This window comes from Fundulus heteroclitus, chromosome 9 (assembly GCF_011125445.2).
Source record: "Fundulus heteroclitus isolate FHET01 chromosome 9, MU-UCD_Fhet_4.1, whole genome shotgun sequence".
Classification (NCBI taxonomy): domain Eukaryota; kingdom Metazoa; phylum Chordata; class Actinopteri; order Cyprinodontiformes; family Fundulidae; genus Fundulus; species Fundulus heteroclitus.
Window position 1 is genome coordinate 6,568,965 of NC_046369.1, and position 17,125 is coordinate 6,586,089.

The following is a 17,125-nucleotide window of genomic DNA, read 5'->3' on the forward strand; positions in this document are numbered from 1 at the left end:
CAGCAACAATTCAGTCCAGTCAACAACTGTCGGAGTTGGGCGCGTGCCAGACACGTATTGAACGAGCGTGTGGAGCCTTGGGTAAGTCTTGGGGGAACGCTGCACTTACACGAAATCTCAAAGTGCTACAATCAATAAAGCAATTAGGGCTGGAAGATAATTCAATAATAATAATGTATATCGATCTATAGACGTATATTGATAATATATAAAAAAAAAGGGGGGGTCAATAAAAAGTTCAATAGAATAACAGTTTTCCTTCCTTTTGCTTTCCAGTCCATCATCAGACCCAGGAACATGCTGTCGCCAAGCTCCGCCCACTTCAAAGAGTTCAGAGAGCAAAAGTTCTTTTTAAAAAACGTGTAGTTTTGGTAAGAAGTTAGTTGAATAAAGGGTTGAGTTTGAATTTGTGTTCTTTACCTAAAATTAGGTCGCTAAACAACAGTATAAAATGGCCAAGGGCTGCACGTAAAATAAATGTTTTGAATTTGTTGATAATTCTCGATCAATATGATTTCCATTTTACTGATATGTTGTTTTGTTTTTTTATATCGTCCACCCCTAAAAGCAATCGATATAATATAAAGAGGAAAAATAAAATGCAGATAAAATATACAAGTAAAAGTAGAGGCTGAAATAAACTAGAGGTTTCACGATTCATGGAATGATTTGATTCATAAAATTAATCGAGGCAAAATGATCTGCCTCCAAGCTTCGTTACATTGTTTATTTATTCAGTGTGATTCAGCCCGACGGCTAATGCTAATGGTAGCCTAGCCCGCTGATACGTGGATGCCAAGAATGGATATCTGCTATGGAGACAAAGTAACAGGCAAAAAGCTGTGCAGAGAAAGAGAGCTAAAGTTTTAGAAGTTTAGGGACACTTTAAATTTACCAGAAAAGAAAACCGTGCAGTGAGCTGCCTTGTATCAACTGAGCTTCTAGCTGCCCAAGATTAGCGCTTCTACCCGCTGCTCGGTCACACCTTTCTTCTCTCGCCAGGACTCGTTTTGATTGGTCAACATGGCGGCCATGCAGCCAATCACGTAAGGGCCGTACGTGAGTAGAGGGTGCGTTTGTTAGGTTGTCCTGTAAATGAACTATGAGGGACCGGAGAAAACTGCACCTGGCTGATGTTGGAGCCAACAAAGCTGAGCTCCTTCGCTGCACAATGAAAATAAACTTTAGAAACGGGTTCCACTACAAACCTGCAGAGACAGATGTCAATTCAGAGTAGAGTTTGGTTCTGTTGATGTCTGCAGTTTTTTGTTAATTTGTGCTACAAAAAAGATGTTTAACTAAAATATTACATCATTAACTGCTGCTTTTTTCTTCAATTTCTAACGTGAACACGTATTGGTTATCTGAAGATGCCTTAATATCTATTATTTATCACATAGTATCTTTCTCTTCTCTTGTATAGCTTTGCTTTAAAATTAGCTTTTTTCATGTTAATTAATATTTTGTGCAAGTCTCGTGTCTAGGCCCATCTGTTTTTGCCACGGTCACATGCACATTGCCCCACTATGGGACAGTACGGGTATTTCTATTCTATTAAACAGAAGTAAGAATGGTTTGGAAAAAGGCAGTATTTATGTTTGAATTTAACTTAGCTGTTTGCCTTTTTGATGAATGCGTAATTTCAGTCTATAAATAAATAAATAGACAATAAAGAGTTTAACTGAAGTACACTAGAAGGGTTCTGTTTTATATGAATTAAATTGTGCTTTGTAATCTAATAAAAAAATCCAGAATGTAACATGCAAGTGAAACTTTATGTATTGTGTTTGTGACCATTTTCACTACAAAAGGTATCTGCACTGTATTGATGTTAAGTCAACCAGGAACCGCTGAACTTTAAACATTTTGATTTTTAGCTGCAGATTTATCCTTGTTATTAAAAAAAAAAAAATGCATTTTTTTCCCCAATTATTATTTTTCCTTTATTTCTATTACTCAGAGGTGGTGCAGGTGGGTAGTAACTTGGTTGTGTTTACTTATGGAAAAAAAAAAATAAAATAAAAAAAATCACTTTTTGGGAGTAGTTTTACAGCAGTGTCTCTTCTGCTCTGACTGGAGTAATATTATTGTAAAGCATACTTTTACTTGAGTAAAAGTAGAAACCATTAGTAAGTTGAGTGACTGCAGAACGGACTCGTTTGAACCAGAAATGAACCAGAGAGAGAGAGAGACACACACCTACTTTTATGTTAAAGAGAGACTTCCTGTTTGAACAAAAGCTTTACTGTTTGGATGTCATTTTATATCTACTGAGCCATTACGAGATCAAGTGAATATGCAGCAACAAATATACTTTACCTACAGTAAATATAGGTTTCAGAAGTTTGGTTTTGATAACTGGTGTGTTGTTTTGTTGCTTCAGTATTTATTTATTCAAGCACGTAGCGGAGCGTTGCAACTCAAACCGACAGAACGCAGTCATTGGGGACCAGGTAAAGGGAAGGCGTCTGACTCGTGCTTCCTGTTTTCTTTCATGCTTATTTGGATATGTTGGGAGTCTTTTTGAAAACTCCAAGTTAAGGTAAGCTTTACAAATCTCCAGGGAATATTCACAAAGCGGTGTGGCATCACCTCTTCTCCTTATTAGGCTCTGGCCGGGTTACCAGGGTAAAGGTACAGCAACATTTTGAACAGTTACGACCCTAAAACTGTGAAACCTGTCCTACAGTTCAGTCACTTTGAAGGGAAAACCAGACAAAGTAAGGCAGCTGCACCTCCCGATCCTGTTCCTCCACACTCGGCTTCAACCAACTGCGCTTTCCGCTTGTTTGGCCATATCCCCGTTTGCTTAGATGAAAGTTATTATGCGGAAACTAAAGGAACGCCACCCCATCCCCACTTTTAAAGCCAATGGTGTTCTGGAAATAGCAAGTTACAACAAGCAACACGGGCAGATACGACCACTTCAGCCAACAACGACCTTGTTTTTTTGCATTAATAAACTTGAAATTTGCGACTAAATTTAGCAGACGGTTTATTCAAATGAATATAACTATACATAAATGGTTTGCATAACACCTTTATGACTGGAGTATTCAATGCCACTTGTTCCCGTTTTAAACAACACTGATTAGATCCATATTTGAAGTTTTCAGGGTACTCTCTCAAGCTCAACGCCTATTAGCCACTGCGGCTAACTGCAGCAATTTCAATTAGCCAACATGCTTTAATCAGCCGATCTCCAGCGGGTGGCTAAAAGAGCAGGGAAGACCGTCTGGGCTACTGTTGAAGACTGAAAAACGACACCCCGTGGGACAGGTACCACCCTCCACATGACCTCTTCCAGCTTTTACCCTCAGGCAGACAGTACAGATCCGAACGCGGGCCCCAGGACACACAGAATAGCTCATAGTCTGTAACCTCGGGCTGTCCCGCTCACACAGAGGGCGTAACGCCGAAGAGCTACCAGGTCCCATATCTCAAGTTTCACCACAACGATAACTGAACTGGATATTGCATTGTTGCAGCAACCAATTGTTATTTCTTAAAGCTGCAGTAGGGAGTTTGGAGAAAACTGTGGATTTAGCCTAAAGATTTGAACAAGCACAACTTACAGGTCCCTCTCTGCTGCTCTACAGCTCCGTCTCCACAGCGGAGCCGGCCGTGCTGCGCCGACGGTTACCGGACTTTTTTTATTTATTTTTTTTCCTGAGCAGGTGCCGCTCCAGAAAATGTCAGTTTTCCTGTAAAGCAGGTTGTTTCACCACCCGGCTGCAGCCCACAGGCAATCTTGAGCTTGAATGATGGCAGCGCTGTGCAGGGGGAAGGGGGTGTGGGTGTGAGCAGTGTGCGCGTAAGAGCGAAATACATGCGTCTCCTGTATGTAGAGTCCATTATCGTAACAGGGACATGTTGCCCCAATAAAACCCCAGTGTTGTAATACGTTTTTTTTTTCTACCCATGATGCATTGTGTAGACGAGAAGTTGCACAATTAAGATAATCTTTCGTGTTCTTCTGGTAGATCTGTTAAATATTGTAATTATATGGAGCCCTGTTCCCACTGCTACCAGTCATTACCATGGCAGGCTTTATTTGAAAAGGTTTTTTTTTTAAGATTATTTAATATTTTGTTCAAAAGTAACTTTTATAGAAAAAAAAAACTGTTAGTGAAAATGATTCTACCTAATCAACCTGCTGCTAGCCACATGTGATTGTTGTTGATCAGCATAATGCTCACCATTCATTGCCATAACGCATACAAGGCTGATGCAGTGATGGTAATAAATCATGAATGTAGATTCAAGGATACACTCCTCCTTCCTCGCTCTCTCCATCTCTCCCTCACCCACTCTAATGACACATGAATTGACATTTGTTGAGTTGATGATGTAGGCCAGGGGTCAGCAACCTTTGCAACCCGCAGAGCCTTTTTTGCCCACGGTCCAGCTAAACAAAGTAAAGTTTATAGCAACAAAAGTTACACATCTCTTTGAAACAAGAGCTTGTTTTTATGGTATACTATAGGAAATTTGGTTAAATTTTTTTTCATTAAAGAACAGTTTTTATTGTTTAAACCAACAGTATTTTTACATGTAGGTTTAAGCTTAATGCATTTTCTTCAATTGGACATTTGATTTTTATGGCAAATGCCATCAAAATGACAAAAAAGCAAGTCGTTTGCAACCTATACACAAAAAGATACGCCATATAACTATGGTAAAATATTAGTTTCCTTTTTTCTTTTTAGAAATGGTATGCATATATTGGAGAACTAAATGCATCCTAAAGCTAGCAATTTTAAATTATCTTTACATTTAGAAACACTGACCAATTCCCCCCCGCCCCGCATTTTTGGTCTAAGTTTTTAAGAGCCAAAACTGAAGGTGAAAAGAGCAACTGGTTGCAGGCCCCTGACATAGGATAACCTTTGTAATTAAGGTAAGGGGATAATAAACAGAGAGAGATAGCAGCCAACGCAGCTACAAAGGCAACGGTGCAGAAGTACAGGGAAGAGATTTGCGGCAATCATGACCTTGTAGAGCACAGAAGTATTTTTATATTTAGGTTTAATGTGTCTGGACCTGCCAGACACTTTATTACCCTACAAGTTTCCAGGCAGGTCAGTGAGGACGCCGTTTAGGGTTCAGGGTTTGAGGTTTAGTGGTTGATTTGTGATTGGCCCAGATAATTAATGCTTGTCATTAAGCAGGAGATACAATTCAGTTGTTTGAAATCTGTTATTAAAACAAAGAATGATTTGATGTTCTTTCATGAAGCAGATATAAGACGATAAAAGAGAAGGGGCTTTTAAAGTCCCCAGCGGAGCTGAATGCTACACGGCAAAGAGAACAAAGAGCGAAAGAAGAAAAGTCTCCTGGCAATTCTGAAGGACAGCCCTCCTGCTGATGTCTCCACATCAGGGCAAAATGTAGATAAGGGAGGGTTGGAGAGGGTTATTAATTGCTATGATATCTGAATAATATGAGGTGTGAATGTCATGTGAGAGGAGGCAAGTTATTACCGTAAGTTAGCTTTTCATTTCCGTAAACACTGGCTGAATATGTAAATATTTAGATGGCAATGAGGGATAAAACTAAATGTTTTGTTTTGCACATGAAGTCTTTATCATAACTATTCAAATTGCCATTTGGTATTCATCTGTTGACTTTACAGGAATAATCAAATATACAATGTGCATTTCTGTTAAGGCAGCGAACATTACCGTTTTAAGTTAATAAATCTATACAAAATAAGCATTTTTTCAAATGTACATTACATGGCTATTGGGGACTATTAATAAAACGTGCATATAAAAAAACTCAAGTTTTACCTTTCATACACATTATGTTAGAATAATTTAAAAATGTGTGACGGTAATTAACTTATTTGGTCTATGACTGAAAACATTCTGAAAATGTAATGAAAAAAAAACAAACACAGGAATTGAGCTCTAACTTTCACTGAACTAGTTAATTGAGCACCTGGTTGGTGCTAATGAGAGAAAAACTAGCAAACTCTAGTTGTTGTTTTTTTTTGCAAAAGTTAGGGCGGTTTTGTGATAAACCTCCGTGTATTGTTTTCTCCAGTTAATTATAAATGTTGTGCAGCCACACCCTCTGAGGAAAAAGGGAGATTTCCACCAGCTGCCGTGTTCTGACCAGCTCCTGCTCACCGACACGTCTGGATAATGCACTATAGGCAGTTCTTGGAGGGAAATATTGAGCTCTGACGCACAAGCAGATCAGAAGGACAACGCTCAGCTAGGCTGAAGCAGCTCTGCCTACCAATGCTGCAAACTGCTGCAAACAATAAAACATTCTGCCCCCGTCACCGGCAGAGCTGCTACAGAAGTCACTTATGTCAGCTAAAAATAGCCCTTGGATGCAAAGCGTAGGCGATCACAACCAATAGAGCCAACATTAACAGGCAGGCACCATCGTGTTTTATAAAACAAATAAAAAACAACAACATCTCACCAGTTAGAGTATGACTTTCTATAGGCTGTTTTGTGGATGGCAGACTGCAAAGGTTACAGCTTTTCTAACCAAACATCCAACCCATCCAGTAGACGCGTGACGGTAGGAAAATTCTTCGTGGTAGCACAGCTACATCTCAATTTCAGGAGGCAAGGTCGTGACTCAATGCAAATCGGTTGGTTTTCCTTTTATTTAAATCAAGCTGAATAATAAACGGAAGCCGACTGCACTGTTTGACAGCTAGGATCATGTTGGAAAGTATGCAAGCGACTGAGTCTGTCTGCAATTTGTGATGTTAAAAGTCTCAAAGAGAAATGGGACGGGTCAAAGCCACCAATGGCAGGAGGCGCTGTTCAGACCTGCTGCTTTGCAGATGTTGTAGTGATCTTGAATTTGACTTTGGAAAGAGCCCTGAGATTACATGTTTTGTGAATTGGCACTATATAAATAAATTTTAATTGAATAGAATCTGAGACAAAAGGCTCTGGTCGTGCAAAAACTGGGAGTTGAAGCTATCATGAGGGTCATTGACAGCTTAGATTTTGTTTACAAGTGAGAAAAAGAGCTGAAGGAAAGACCGACAGCTGAATTAGTCCAGCGCCTGCATTTCCCCAAATACTTGACGGTGTGTCACGTATTCTCTGCACTTTATCATTTCATGTAGGCTCAAACACTCAATGAACTGTGGTGGCAGAAAGAGTGACGCAGCGGATACAAGCAGCTGAACAGCTCATCTGCAAAGAAAAAAGGGACGGATGATGTGAAGCGGCTCTCCAGCTCAGACACGTAACGGGCCTCTCTTGTGAGGGATGTGACTCATGGCCCACTGGGAGAAGGCCTTGGATAGAACAAGGACTAACTCCAGGGTTTCTCTTTCACAATTGGTCACAGTGCATGTGCTGTTCTTCCCACAGAAGAGCTGGAGGAGGTGGTTTTGCACTCAGAGATCCTGGGATCTGTGACCACACAGCTGACCCCGCAGCGCCACCTCAAAGGACAAAATCTAGAATTTCAACAAGATAAATGGACGGAGAATATATATATATATATATATATATATATATATATATATATATATATATATATATATATATATATATATATATATATATATATATATATATATATAAATAAAAAAGGTTATTTACACCAAGCATTCACTCTGATAGCTTTTTATAGCTAAATGGCACCCAGCACAGGGACACGGCATCAAGGTAAGAACCAATAAATCTATTTATAATGTTTAAGACTATAAAATGCTAAGAAGAGCATTGCTATTACTATTATCACAGCATTAATAAGAATGTTTACTCACAGCAATCAACTCTGCTGTCATATCCGAGCCTCGCCAGGTTTAGCGTCCGCTTCAGTGAACACCAACGGTCATACTGTATTCCCAGCAACATTCCAGTCTTATCCCTCTGAAAATCTTATCCATTTATTTATTTACACTGGATCTTGGATCATTTTTCATTGTTTTGACACTTCGCTGGGTAGGGCTGTGCATAAAAATCGATATAAAGATTAATATCGATATTTTTAAAAACGATTTAATATCGATATTCTGGCTTTCAATATCGATATACCTCCCAACCTCTAGGGGGCGTTATTACAGCGCAACCATTACAGTTCACAGCGAAGGAGAGCAAGTGAGACGAATTTGTGGAACGGCCGACAGGATTTTAGAAGCTCCTTTGTCCCTAAAATCAGATGTTTGGGCACATTTTTGGTTTCTGTGACACGTTAAATGCATTGAGGCAAATGCACTTTTTTTTCCTGTTAATATGTCAGTGATCAATAAATAGAACATAAACATAATATTTGGCTGATTTTGGTGATTGAATCACTGAGCATTAATTCAAAGAAATAAATATCGATATTGGAATCAAATCAAGCTGAGCTACGTATCGAGAATCGTATCGTGAGCTGTGTATCGAGAATCGTATCGAATCGGCTCATCCTAGATGATACCCAGCCCTATCGCTGGGAGATGCTAATAGCCGTTAGCCACTTCCTTGTTTATCCCCTGCTGCGCATGCGCAGTGTCGTACCTCTGTTGTTATTATCAATAAACACAAACGCCTTTATTTACTAACAAACTGAGCAAAAACAAAGCGTAAAAACACCAAAACAACAACTAATACGCCAGCAGGACATGATAATCTTTCAGAAAAACTTATGTATGCAACCAGAGCGAGTTACTGACATATAAATGAAAAAAAAGTAAAATAACGTAGCTATGCACCTTTACCATGACAACATTAAATGCTCCCAATGTGAATAGAAGTTCAGTTTAAAGCTAGAAAGAGTAACAGAGACATAAGACAAAACTTGATGACATACCAAATCCCTAACCCCCCCCCACCCATTTTTTTTTTTTTTTTTTTTTTTAACATAACTACTGAACTGTTTGATCACTTTAGCCACAATTTGAGAGGAGCATGCCTAATATTTTTAGACAAATTCCTAAGTGAATATCCAGGACCCAAACAAAGAATTTCACCATTTTATAGTTCACTACAGGAGATTAGTCCCCGTTCCGTTTCAATAATAGAGGAGTGGGAACTTGGGATCCTTATACCTGATGACATTTGGCAGGAGGCTTTACAAATTATCAGCCCAATTTCTAATGTTCAAAAACTTAAGATTAACTGATGCCACAAAGTAATTATTTTTTGGATAAAAAAAAAAATATATATATATTTTGTTCTAATAAAATAGAAAAACAATAATGTTCTCATCAGACTACATAGAAATGTGGAACAAAGTGTCTCACTTGGTGAAAGCTGCTAAACCACTGAAAAAACAACAACAAAAAAAAAAAACAGGTAGCTTGAAGTTGTAATATCTCAGACGCCAATTTTTTAACACATAGAAAAAGTCAGTCTGTGCTAATTTTCACCCTTTAAAAAAAAAAAAAAAAAAAAAAAAAAAATCAAATGTCATGACAGAAAACAGATGACATAGCACTCCCCCAACTAAATCAAAGCCAAAAAAAATAAACATTTTAAAAAGGAGACACTTTTTTTTTTTACCTGACTTCAGTAATCACCTAAGAGCTCCCTTAAAGTTTATGTAAAAATTACTTAAAGAGCAAATAAGAATATTTCACACAATGGCGGGTGTTTCCTTGTAATACAGAAGTTAGCAACCTCAAACTTACAAAACCGCCCACGCTTCCCTGGCATCGTTGGGTTTTTTTTTTCTCTCTCTCTCTCTTTACTTCCAGTCATTGCTACTATGTCTCAACTCTAATTTATTAATGGTAACTTGCTCAACAGATTTAAAGTTGGGGCGAAAAACTTTAAGAAAGATATTTCCAAACAATTTGGTAAAAAGGGATCAAAGCGGAAAACCTTGTCAATTGCAGTTTTGTTTAAACGCCACATCAATGCATATTTAAATTACAGGATTAGGACAATAACCCCATTAAAAGCAAAAAAGTAAACCATAAGCATTCATATGATTACCGGATCGTTCCAAAATTCGTTTTCACTTTCTCAAATTGGATCATTGTACCCATGGTGGAGGGGTGGGGGGGGAAAGGAACTTAATAAATCCAGCAAAATCCAAACCTTTCACACTAGCCCGGAAATACGGATTATCATAAGAATTTATCTCAATTTGTCGTCTGCTAACCGTGGATGTTTGGAGAAAAAGAGTTAACCGTGCGTACAGACGTCTATATCTGGCGTCAGAGCAGGCAGAAAATGGACGGAGTCGTTATGATCGAAAGTAGACTTGTGTCGGCTAACACCTTAGCCTGTTAGCAGGTTCGATAGCAAGGACCTCACAAAGCAATGAAGGGAGAAAAAAAAATACAACAAACGAGTCGCTGTTTTTTTTAACTGACAAGAAGACATCGGCTATTTCCATTAGAAACATTCAACAAACTGACTTTTTTTTTTCAACTCACCTAGCAAGCTTCACCAGGATGGCAAGTTACTTCCTTTCGATTAGAAGAGCATTTGTTAAGACGCTTCGACGGAGTTTCTGCTTTTCCCAGCGCCTTTCATATATCCCTTCACGTCGGTTTGATTCGAAAACCTGCTTCCAATATGTCCCCGTATCCAAACAGACGGACAACGGGGCGTAATTTGGTGTTAATTGTCCGAAAGGAAGGCACCGAGACCCTCTTCAGCGGGAGCTAGCCTTCCTGACAACTAACGTCGCTTTCCCGAAACTTACGCGGTCGCTGTCTGTAAACCTCCCCCGCTGATTGGCTAATACGCATGAGTCGAATGACGTCATTAACCCTTTAAACCAAGAAACGAGGAGGGACAAAAACATGATTTTTAAAGCCGTTTCCAGTTTTAGAACAAAGACTAAATGAAATAATAACACAAACAACATTCAGTCAGCTGTTTCACTTTAAACTATGTAAATAAATAATACATTAAAAAAATTGTAAAACATAAATTGATTTAAAAAAAAAAACAACTGTATCAGATATTGTGATTTTACAGCTGAACATTCTGGCTTACCTTATACTTACAGCAAAGAATATTATATATTTTAAACGTTCTTCATTTTGTATATTTAAAAAATGCATTAAATGTAATTAAAATCATTCATTATTAGATTATTTGAGTGGCTGCACAGACGGGAAGTGGTGTTGCCATGCAGTAAGAAGGTCCTAGGTTCAAGTCCTACCCTAGCCCTGGGTTTTTCTGCATGGAGTTTGCATGTTCTCCCTGTGCATGCTCCAGGTAAAAACATGACTGTTAGGTTAATTGGCATCTCTAAAGTCTCCTTAGGTGTGAGTGTGTGCCAGAATGGTTGTTTGTCCTGTTTGTCTCTGTGTTGCCCTGTGATAGACTGGCGCCCTGTCCAGGGTGTACCTCTCCTCTCGTCCATTGACAGCTTGAGATAGGCACCAGCACCCCTCGTGACCCCACAAGGGATATACATGTTATAAGATGGATGGATAGATTATTTGATGACTTGATATGTGACTTGGTTACATTATAACAGACTTGCAGCTCAACTTTAACTTGAAAAGTAGCTTGACTTGGACTTGAGAATCTAGAAATGATTTGATGTGCTCGTTAAAGTTTAAACTGGGTCACAGAGATATAGAAATGGAGATTGTTTCTTTTTTAAAAACTCAAAAATATTTGCACGTCAAATTTCTCAGTGATGTAAACACCAGAAAGCATAGATTTTGGAGATAAGCGATTAAAACAAATAGAAAACTGGAAAATTATTGGGTGTTTTCTGTTTGACCAACCCTTTCCTACAAGTTTTTTCAATTGTTTTTCAGATAAAATATTGTTCATATCAGATCGATTAGTGATCCTGAACGGGTCTGAGTCTGTTGATTGTGTCTTCATCTTGTGTTTGATTTCCTTGTGAATGTGTATAGCTTCTCTTTTTGATGGTGAGGTTACGCTGCACCCCAAGGACTTCCTTCTTAATTCCAGAAAAATGAAACAAAAAGATCAGCTGTGGGCTTGAATTATGAAATTGATTCCAGGTTAACATAATTAGCATACATAGCAATCTGTAACTTTAAGAGCATGTTTAGTAACATTTGGTGTTAATAATTAAAAGGCTATTGTCCTGTTAAACTCGATACTATAACATTTACATTACATTTACAATAACATTAGATGTTGTGATACCTTATGTATATATCAATAAAAACAGAATGATGCGTAGAGCCCTTTATAAAAAGTAAAACATTTGATTATGTAAAAAAAATCTTTACGATATTGTATTAGTATTCATACATGTATTCAATTTTCTTTGATTTTGCAACATTATAATCACAAAACTTGATATTTTGTTGGGATTTTACATAAAAGACCAACACCGAACAGTGCACGATTTTGAACTAGAATACTCACAATTAAACATAGAGGTGGCCATATCATGGTTCTCCATCATGGACAGGGAAGCTGCAGAGTTGATGGGAAGATGGATGGGAAAGCAGGGGAATCCTGGAGGAAAACCTGTTAGAGGTCGGAAAAAAGTTTAGGCTAGGGCAGAAGTTCCCCTTTCATTTTGTGCGATCAGTCTGTTTGTTAATCAATTGAGTTTTCAAAACAAATAGTTTGCCTGAGTTTTATTTATGGATATTAGAGCAATAAATCAGCCACACTTTTCAGATTTCTATTTGAAAAAGCCTTTTGAAATCCATGTACCTTTTTTTTCTTGCCACTTCATGCAGTTATGCATTACTTTATCTTGGTCTATGTCAACATGTTGCTTTGTGTGTGTGTGTGTGTGTGTGTGTGTGTGTGTGTGTGTGTGTGTGTGTGTGTGTGTGTGTGTGTGTGTGTGTGCTCTGTCTTCTCAAAGCCCCAGGTGGTCCTGGCAGATGGCTGTTTACACCAAGCCTGCTTGGAGGTTTTCCTCTCCACTGTCGCTACGTGCATGCTCGGCTCGAGTCATTAGTCAAAACACTATGCAGTGGACTGTCCGACTGTCGCTACGTGATCATACAGGAGGAGCGAAAGCTGCAAGTCAATGACTCCATGCCACCTCCTGGGTTTCCTTTCATATAAAACCTTTTTAAGCAATATGTCTCTTGGATTTGATAGAATTTACTTTGTAAATTGTCTTGAGGTGACGTGTTGTGAATTAGCACTATATAAATCAATTGAATTGACATAAAGTTTCATTAAAAAACTTTGAACTTTGTGTCTGTAACGTATGAAAATGGAGGGAAATCAAGAGGTATAAACTGTGATGCCTGTATGACCTACGATAATAAATGAACTGTATTTATTTGGCTGATGAATTAAGTCCACTGAAGGAAGTTGACTGAATCTGACTTGTTTTCTTTACACTTTCGGTCTGTCTTTCCCCTCCCCATTTTAGCCAAAGTGCAACAGCCCACCAAACAACCTCACGGCTGCAGGTAACTTCTTATGAGTCATTCGGTGTCTCCTTCCAGCAACAAACAGGGAATGCACGTTTGGTAAAGAATAATTTACTTTTCTTGCTGCATCGAAAGAACGTGATCCCGAAAGTTCCTCATTAGATAACAGGGGAACGGTTTGTGTCAGAGAGGGACTGCCCACTTCCCACAACTCAGCAGTCACTCACTGCCTTTTATGAAGGGAAGCGTCGCAAAGAAAAATCCCCCTCCTCCCAAAAAAGGAAAAAAGAAAAAGAGAATAGATCCTGGATACTAATGGCCTATTAACCTTAAGAGGCTAAAAGTAGCATGCCATCATCAAAGGCTTGTGGAGCAACTCTTGTACTCTTGTTATGGAGATAACTCTCTCCACAAGTGTAAAAAAATCCACTTGACTTTTGGGCTTAGCTGTCAAAAATTTGTACACCACAAAGTTGTTGAGTTATCACATGACTCTGAGTAAGAAAAACATGTGGCTGAGAACACGATTAGCTGATTGGGGTGAGTGTGAGACAAAAACAAAACATGTATCATGACTCCTGAGGGGATTTCCACAACCTATCAGCAGTGCCTACCCTTTGAGCGAAACATACGGCTATCAACAGGTGCACGGTAACCTTCGGTTCAAAAACATGACTCAGATGGGTTTTAAAAAATATTTTCCGTCCATGTCTAAAAATTGGAGACAAATATAGTGTAATTTTCTCATATACTGATATGTAGAAAATGACTTGCCACAAGCACATGGACAGAGCTGGTAAAATGGTAATTTATTTAAAAATAGAAGTTTCTTTTTTATATAATTTTAATATATAATATATAAAAAATACAATAGTGTGTGAATTTATTGTTGAATGGTGTTAGAACTAATTAAAAGTTACTTGGTTAAACAATAAAACTAGATTAATATAAATTTTGATGACAAATGACCCACTGATAAATAGTGCAAATATTTGGTTACAATGATTTTATAAAACATTTGAGACAAATACGTGTAACTGTACTGAATAGAAGGAAAGACGATGAATCTTTAGCGCCCCCTGTTGATAGCTATGCAGAAATAACTTTTTGGACGTTTTTGACAAGGGCAGTGTGCTCAGACCGCAATCAAAACAAGGTTCTCTAAAAACCGGCCAACTGAGAAATAAAGTTGAAGACCTGCATCGAGGTAAAAACTAGTAAATGTGCATGTAAATAAACAATAGAAAAATAACCGCTGGATGAAATTATATTTTATATTAAAGCATTAAATATTTGTTGTTTTTTGTTTCTTTGACAATAAAAGAACTATAAATGGATAGGATGCTTATGATGTGCTTGTTTCCTACCAGGAAAACCCAACGTTGTCCCACAAAGAAAAGAAAACCCCAGAGAAGACAATTATTATATACATCTAAATTATTATATTAGAATATTGATTAATCTTTTTTTTTTATATGAAAACAAGAAACAACTTAGAAATTCACCCGTTAGCTTGTCGTTTTTCTTATGCTGGTAAAAAATATGCAACCATTTGAGAAAAATAATGTAGCCCCACCTTCACCCTAACCCTTGATATCAAGAAATTTGTAACAGCAAGCTTTAAGCACATGGTGCATGACTTCTGCTTCATTTTTAATGTATTTTAATCACTGCAATAAATCACTACATACAGGCCTGACGTAATAACGTTTTGGGTCGGGCAGAAATTATATTATTTATTTGTAACTTTTTAATGTTTTCCAGAAACCTCGCCTCTGGAAAACTTATTTTCATGGGGACAGTGCCAAAGGAAAATAAAACCGAGGTGTAGAGAGCTATAAATCTCTTGTAATTTGCATGCAGGAAAATCATCCAACTGACAAAATAGTCCCACTGTTTCCCTGTTGAAAGTGTCTTGTTTTACTTGGGAGTTTGTCCTGTAACTGGTTGGTTGGCGGTTCAATCCCCTGCGCCGACCGTCTCAGTTGTCGTGTCCTTGGGCAAGACACTTTACCCGCATTGCCTGCTGCCGGTGGTCAGAGGATCCGGTGGCACCGACGTATGGCAGCCTCACCTCTGCTCTGTCAGTCTGTGGCTACTAACATAGCTCACCACCGTCAGGGTGTGAATGACTGATTGTAGTGTAAAGCGCTTTGGGGTCGTCAGACAAGTCAAAGTGCTATACAAGCCATTTACCATTTTACACACACACAGCTGGTTGCTTTGATCATGAGAGCAAATTTTGTATGAAAAAGTCTTCTTTTTTTATTTGGATCATTTATGTTTTAACAGAAACTATATTTATTCAAAACAAAGCTTTGAATAAAAACACAGAGACTCTCCTGATCCTGTTAAACAATTTATTGAAGTCACGCACGTTCACATATTTACAACTCTCCACCTGCTGGTCACTGCTCCAGTGTCAAGTTGGCAGCCATCCTTCAGTTATCACAGTACTGTACCTTCGATGGGGACAGCATCAGCACTGTGATAACTGAACCAGGGCAGCCTGTCAAGTCTGGGAGCTTTGGTGACTCCACTCCTTTTGTCATCGCCACAGTACCACCGAGCTGCACGTGTCGGCACAATACATTTACAATAACACTGTTAGTTTATTTATTTATTTATTTCAATCTGGAACAGAATCAACAGAAGTCAATAAAACAGAAGCAAAAACATGGAATATATTTTATGTGATGTAAACATGTGTTATAAAACAAATAAAGCTTTGGCGGGTTTTGCTTGTTGTAGCTGTAAAAGATTCCAGGCATGTTTAAAACACATCCATTTACATTAGAGTATTACCTCTTTACAGCACTTATTAATAATATAATAATAATAATTACATATATATATATATTTGTGTGTGTGTGTGTGTGTGTGTGTGTGTGTGTGTGTGTGTGTGTGTGTGTGTGTGTGTGTTACCTTGATGACATCAGTTGCACCAACAAGGGGGCAGGGAGCTATGGAGAGAGATTTTATGTAAACTTTCTTATATTAAAAATAACTGCAACAGGTACTGATTGGAAGTTTGCAAAAAGAAAATTTCAGCATCTTCTGTAAAGCTAGAATAATTTCTACGTATGTTTTGAGATGTAGCTTTGGTTTTACTTGAAAGTTAAATCAAATAAAGCAAAAACAAGTCTTGATCAAAACATTTTACACAACTGAATAAGAGATGGAATATTGTTCAGTGCTTTTATAGCAAAAATCTGCCTATTTTGGGGTGTTTTCATTAAATGTTTCTACAAAATTATAAAATATGGCATCTCTCTTCATGTTTGACTCAAACTATGGGCGATGTTGGTATCAAATGACGACGGGGCCATTAGTGACAGAGATTTAGTGATGGCACCATGAAGAACAAAAGGTAAAAATCAGAAACAGAGGAATACATCTGAAAGTCATTACTTAATTTTGAAAGTAAATGTAATTTTTTTTTATTTAAGCAAATCTTTTTGATACATTTAGAATTTAATAGACCTAAAATACTGCAAGTAGTTTTTATTTCATCATGGTTCACTTTTGTTTTTGTTAGAACAATGTTACTTAGCTCTTGTAAAACGTTTACAATTAAATAAAATTGCAACTTGAAAATTGTTTAACCTAAATATGAGATCCAGGTTTCTTTTAAGGGCAGCGGAGTGAACCACAGACATTCGATAGATGGCACTCTGAAGGGCTACATACATAACTAAACAAACACATAAAGATGGTCTACTTCTGTGTTTAATTACAGGTTAGTATTGATTTGGAAATAATGAATTCACACCGGAGCCGCCCCCACCAGCCCCCCTTTAGAGCCGCCTCCGCAGCCTTTTAAAGAGGCCGTAAACGCACCATGCTCTGCTGCGTTGTTGC

General features: G+C 38.0%; 1 protein-coding gene across 1 annotated transcript in view; it reads right to left on the reverse strand.

Annotated features, from left to right (window-relative positions):
• The window catches only part of LOC118564231 (tyrosine-protein kinase JAK1-like), a 37,592-nt gene extending 26,962 nt beyond the window's left edge, over positions 1-10,630 (reverse strand). The window contains 1 exon segment of the mRNA XM_036141649.1: positions 10,355-10,630. The gene's annotated coding sequence lies outside the window, so the exon portion shown is untranslated.
• Between the last annotated feature and the right edge of the window lie 6,495 nt (positions 10,631-17,125).